This window comes from Salvelinus fontinalis, chromosome 11 (genome assembly GCF_029448725.1).
Source record: "Salvelinus fontinalis isolate EN_2023a chromosome 11, ASM2944872v1, whole genome shotgun sequence".
In the NCBI taxonomy this organism is placed as follows: Eukaryota; Metazoa; Chordata; class Actinopteri; order Salmoniformes; family Salmonidae; genus Salvelinus; species Salvelinus fontinalis.
The window spans coordinates 44,287,251-44,293,977 of NC_074675.1; the positions used below are offsets into that span (position 1 = coordinate 44,287,251).

At 47.6% G+C, this 6,727-nt stretch overlaps 1 pseudogene; it reads left to right on the top strand.

The window, feature by feature from the left end:
* The first annotated feature begins 839 nt into the window (after positions 1-839).
* On the top strand, positions 840-5,815 carry LOC129865771 (uncharacterized protein C4orf54 homolog; annotated as a pseudogene).
* The last annotated feature ends 912 nt before the right edge of the window (positions 5,816-6,727 follow it).

Below are 6,727 nucleotides of genomic sequence, written 5' to 3' on the forward strand. Positions count from 1 at the left end.
ATTGAGTGTTACATTTCATGATTTAATAAATTGCCTGGAATGACTGTCATTAGCCTACCAATGTGATTATTTATCAACACAAATCACTAGGCCTATTCATTGACACTGGAAGTAGAGAATAAAAAAATAGAGTAGGTTATTGAGATGCAACCGTGCGTAATCACCATCGCCTGTGTGTATTGCAAAACATTACTGTCTTATTGTGGCATGTGCCTACAAGCAACGCTCACAACATGACTATCCTATTCCCAGTGACACGCATCTCAATTATCATGTGGCTTAAACCACTGTGCGTGAAGGTGTGCTAATACACAGACACTTTTACAAGCATTTACATTAAGCTCAAAATAACTCCCATCACTTGTGGACGAGGCAGCTGATGATTTGTTTGCTGGGTGGAATGTATGTGGAGACAGCCTCCCTTGTCTGCCGTGTGAAACAAAACACGTCGCACATATGCGACGTTTAAAATAGCCTTTTTAGAATTTCGTCACCATTTTTATGTTTGTGTTCTAGCATGTATTTTAAGAAGGGCGGCAACGGGTCCGTCTCCACACAGAATGCCACCTCTGTTCAACTCCAGTTCAGGCTTGGAGTTGGAGCAAATTATAGTAGTAGTAGTTATAGTAGTATAGTTGTATAGTATAGTTATAGTTGCCATTATAGTAGGCCTAGCTTAATGCGTTAATTTTGTTCACGCCTGTGAAAGCGCACACCGGTTCGTAAATAGCTCGTCATTTTTAGATGCTTTGCTTACAATGGCTATGAGTTAGAATATCTGGAGTACCGGCGTGTCCAATGGCCTCCGAAGTGACAGTCCCGAGCGCAGCTGTCGGACAGAGGCTGGCGCACAGCAATGCCTCCACTAGGAGCCTGTGGTTGGTTCTCTGGACATCAGGGAGTGACATAGGAAATCCTGTGGACTTCTATCTCTATTGTTTATTTTCTATCCCAATCTATCCCATAAAATTGCCAGCATACAAGGTGTGCGTAATGCAATGGAAACAATGGATGCGTCCGAGAAGAATCTAACTCACCCAAAGGACACCGACGTGTTAGAAAAGCGCATACCCGATAGCAAGGATACCACTGGGACGCAAGATGAATCGAAGTACGTTGAACTGAACGATTTACTTGATTTGGATACAGACGGCACGAAAACTGTCAACGTTTCTGTCATCAGTGAAGGAAGACAAATGGCGATTGACGCGGGCAACTGGGAGTCGGGCGCAGAAGAAGAAACTCCTGGATACGGAGACATGGCGAGTAAGATGACTGATCATATCAACAGTGACACATTTATGGGGGATATTGTCGCAAATGAGTGTGCCAAGGGCTATCTATCCGGGTTTCTTGGAACTGCCTGCTGCTCCAAGGTTCCTATTCTGAATGAAAACATTATGGCCAGCACCGAATCACAACAAGACATTGGTAATGGAGCGAACATCCGAGATTTTACCCCAAAAGAGGACGCAGAAAATACACCTGTTGATGAACAAAATGACAATGAAGATTTACAATACACTGACATGTTAAGCGAGCAAAGTGAAACGGACGATGACGTGAGCTTGGTGCTGTCCGGTGATTGTGATGATTGCGCGCCTTGCAGTGGGAAGGATGAGTCTCATTACATAACCACGCACGAGATCCAGCTCTCCGAGCTTTCAGATCACGATGTCGACTATGATATCGAGCAGGGGTGGGATGATAACCAGGTCTACTCTTTTGTCGATTATGCTACTTTTGACGGTGATGGAACGACGGCAGGGAGAAAGGAGACGGTGAAAAACAATCAGGGCCTGGCTAATAGAGGAGCAGCAGTCAGCACTAAGATGGAAAGTGATCTCGGTGACGGGGACAAGTGCGCCATCTCAGAGAAAGGTCTGTCAAAGAACCAAAAGAATGTTGCAGGGCAGATCCAGCTGTCAATCAAAACGACTTCCCGAGTTATAAATAAGCCTAGCAACGTCCAGGAAAGTCCAAATAATCTTTATCGTGCCAAGCACGCCGCAGACATGAGTCGCTATGTTTTTAGAGGAGCTGGGGATGCAAATACGGAGAAATTCTGTGATAGTGCTAAGTGTTTTATTGCCTCCCCCGGACGCTTGCACTTTGGTGGCAAATTAAAAGGGAAAGATGTTAACGATTATTCCAGCGGAGCATCCAGCGCCTTCAGTGATCTTGACGAAGCCGATAAGGAAGTGCGCAACTTGACTGCCAGAGCGTTCAAGAGTTTAGCATACCCTTATTTCGATGCCATCAATTTCAGCACCTCCAGCGAGTCCTCCGCCTCCGAGCTGGGGGTGAAAAGGTGGTCAACTTTTGTTGACCTTAAATATGGCAACATGAACATGTATCAGAGACGGGGACCGAATAAAGGGTCTAATAATAGTTCTGCGTCATCCTCTGAAATTGCTAAGAATAAAGACAATAAAGGATATAAGGGTTTGGTATTGGCTAATACTAAACCGCACCCGAACAAGCTCTTTGCTTTGAATGGTGCCCTTTCTGGTCACTATAACCCATCTTCCGCAGCAAAGAAATGCGAGTTTACGGGGGAATTTGGGCAGGGGCACAGTGGGATTATTACACTCACAGAAACATTAAATGTTTGTTGTAATGTCACATCCGGGATGTCTGGGAGTGAAAGGCGCTCAAAATGTGCAAAAAACGCAACAGGATCACGTTCCACAGATGACGTTACCAACACATTGCCAAGCGGTCTGGGGAGTGAGAACAGGAAGCAACCATGTAATGCTGGGGAAACCATGGAAGACACACACAAGAAAGCAATATTAGCCTCGAGCCTTCTTAAAAATGTAATTTCTAAGAAAATGCAGTTTGAGCAGGAGCGTAAAATGGAGAGGGGGGAGATAAGCGAGCCCTGTCACGCGCCATCTCCCTTTCTCAAACAAGAGCCCGAAATTACGCACAGGGAGAGGACTACACCAAAGGAGTCTAAGGATTTTCAAAGGCAGAACTCGAAATACTCAGAGGCGAGTTCTGACCTAGCTATTGTTTGTGTGGATGAATTAGGAGATTTAGTGGACACCAGCTCATGCGATGCCAAAGACGACTGTCGGAGACAAGACAGTTTAATTATTGCATCAGAAACTAATTTTGAGTCGACAAATGAAGTAGGAATCGATACTAAAATAGGAGCATTCGAAGCGTCCAAAAGCACGCTGCTACGAAGTCAAAATAGCGCATTCAGATCCTGGAGGGACGGTGAGCTAGAGCTTCAAAGGGAACATAAAAACGATAAAACTCCAGAGGAGAAACCGTCTTCGTCCACCGACAACCAGGGGGAAACGGACTTGTACACCGATCCAGGCAACAGTAAGCTTACCAAAATTACACATTTGCTTGTGCCAAATATCCAACTGCTACTATCCAATGAGATAGAAGTTTCAAAACCCCTGCCGACTATGAATTATTTAACCCACGCGCCCGCGGATCAAGGAGAGGAAGGTGTGAAGTTGCGCACCAACAACACCCTATACGTCGCCGATCCTAGAAGAATTGTAACATCTAAATCTCCGGAAATTAAAATCAGTTTACGGAGTGTAAAAGAAAACAAAGGCGACCCGTTCAACGTTGCAAAGCTGATGCCTCCCAACATAGGCTGTAACTCAGTGAAACTGATAAAGCCAGGAGACGAGTCCAAGTGCCAAGCGCTCGCTAAGGCGTTGAAGGGCGAGTCCTCCGAAAAATTACCACACTTCACGGTCAGAGACAAACGAGACCACAGGGCCGAGCTGCAAACACATATACACAAAGTTAGAGATGTGCGTAAATTGGTTAAAAGTTCTTATCACTTTGTGTCTTTGGATAATAACGCTACCGCCGGCGACTTTCACACAGATCAGAAACTTTCCAAAAAGGGATCTTATAGAAACCCTTCGTCGCTTTCCCCCATCAAAATAAAGTACCAGTCTGTGAATACCAATAGCAATGTGAATGGGAAGCAATCTGTAAATCAAACAGAGAATTCTAAATTTCAGCTCAACGAGGATTCATTTGAAGTTTTCAGGTCATCACCCAAGCAAGAGGCGGCCAAAAGCGGCATCCGACGACCGTCAGGGAGAGTGCCATTAGGCAATACAAAACAACTGAAAGGTGATTCGTCCGAAGGCCCCGTAGGACTTCTAATTGAAACCAGCACAGCTTCTATAAGACAGGAGAAAACACCGGACATCGGTGACAAGACAAAACCTGAGTATAAATTGTCCAACCTGGCTGCCTTCCAGAAATTACAGGATGCAGTCAAAACCATGGAGCAGTTGTATGTTTTTGATAGAAATGAGTGGAAGAGGAAATCCGAGCCACCCTCTATATTATCAGACAGTCATGCACTCTCTCTCATATCCAGCAAGGAGGATGGGTCAGAGAAGGAGGGAGTGAATGTGGCCAATGCCATGGTGGCCATGCCAACATTTAACATGGACAAGCTCATCTGGAGAGACTCGTACCCAAACTCTGACAAAATCCCACCTGCGATGACCACCTCGCCCAACTGCAAAACGACACCACCCAAGCGAAAGGAGAAAGAGCCCCCGGAGACGTTTTACATTCCCATCAGCCGGGATGTGCCCAAATCCCTGGCTCAGCCAGGTGGAACACCAGCGGGTACCAAGACTGTGTTTAATGTCAGCTCCAAGGCTTCAGGAAACCCCACCACGAGTAACAATATCAAGGCACCATCACAGCTACACCATTTATCACAATCACCTTACTGCAAAGGCTTCAGCCCAGTGTCTAATAAACTTCCAGCAGCTGAGGAACGTGGAGGAGAGAGAGCGAGAGAGAGAGAGAGGGAAAGGGCCAACAGTATGGAGGCAGACAGGCCCGTCCAGTTCAGCAGTGCCTCTGCCGAGCCCGAAAACTGCCTCACTATCCCCGTCAAGTCTCACGACACCATCGCCAAGCAAGCCGCTGTGTCTGCCGGCGGTGGCTATGAGAATACAGCCATTTATACCTTCGCCACCACGGGCGCCAAGATCCAGACCCAGACTGCCAGCCCACCTGGTCATGGTGGCGCCCGGAAGCAGGAAGACATCCGACAGTCCCCACAGAAACGCTCCACCATCGTCATGGATACGAGAGCCCAGGACACGTTAACCGCCACAATCTACCACATGCCCAAGGCTCAAAGCATGGCGTCTGCCCAACTTCAGATGTACTGCTTCTCCCCGACCATGGCCCCACAAGCCGTGCCCCACACTCAGAGAAAGATTCTCTTTGACCCTAGCACAGGGAACTACTACCTGGTGGACACCCCTGTCCACCCGGCCACCTGCCGCCTCTTCGACCCCGAGACGGGACAGTACGTGGAAGTGCCCATCTCCCAGCAGCCCATGTCCCCCGTGCCCATGTCCATGCCCCAAATGCCACCCGTGCCCATTTCCATGCCCATCTCGCCCTTAACCCTGAGCCCCAGATCCTCCGGCCCCACCTACACGATCTACCCAGGTTTCATGCCCGCCATTCCCGGCATGCCCCCCCTGATCCCCACAAGGATGCGGTCGCAGCTCTCCATGCCGTCGGAGCAGGAAGACTCCGGAGACAAAGGAGGTTCCTCCCAGCCAGACTACATGGAGAGTCCCTACTACATGGCCATGGGGTCTGGAAAGTCTCCCCAGGCTGGAGGCTCCAGTATGGGCCAGGTCCAGCAGCAGGGACGGCCAGGGGTCCAGGGGTTCTCCAATGGGAAGCAGCCGGTGATCAGCATCACCTCCCAGCAGGGGCCCTCTGCATCATCGCCCCGCCTTCCTTCGATGGGACCACCATGAGCTTTGTGGTGGAGCATAGGTAAACGGCAGAACGTGTCACATGATACATAAGTGATTTTATTTGAGTAGGCTATCGTAAACTGTACCATGTTGTGCATGTGATTTTTAGGTTTTATTTGCTTCCCACAAAACTATTGATAGACCATAAAGGGAATAGATGTCATTGAACTGTTAAGCCAATAGTGTAGGCATGCCCCAGATAGATATGGAAGTGAACGTCAGTAGCATAATTGATAGCATAATTGACATATACATATACAGTATGACAGTATAATTGACCATATATAACTTTCACACCACTGTATGTGTCCCTACACTATTGTGTAGCGAATCCATATTGTTTTTGGATATTGTCCCAGGTTACTTTTTGTGTCAGGTCTCAGGCTATTTTAAGAGAGGGTTGACGGGTGTTCAGAGTTGAGGAACACTGTTTTCCCACATCTCCTAGTATACAGTACTAGCTATTTACAGAAATAAAATGAAGGATTATATAAATTAATGAAGACCTGAGTTGGGCCAGGGTGGCATTGGTTGATGTTTGTTTGGGAAGGGGTATGAGGTATGGCAAGGCCAGTATAGCAAGGGGGGGTGGGGGAGGGAATGAAAGGTTGGGGCAATGCAAGGCATTTATTGTGCTGATACAGGGGAGGCCAGCTGCTGCTGGAAATCAAGTCCCTTGGCTGTGGCAGTGCCGGGCTGCAACAAGGCCACCTTTTTATAGGACACAGTCACATAGAAGGGAGAAAGTGAGAAGGGGGCCAGCACCTCCGGCACTAAGCCATTACATAAACAAATCATGGGGACATACCAGCGGGGAAGCAAGCACAGAAGACAGTTAGATTGGGACTTCCCCTACCCAACTAAAAAGTTATATACCAAGTATATTCACCTTGGTTACGGTTATTGACCCGCACATTGACTCAGTACCGGGACCC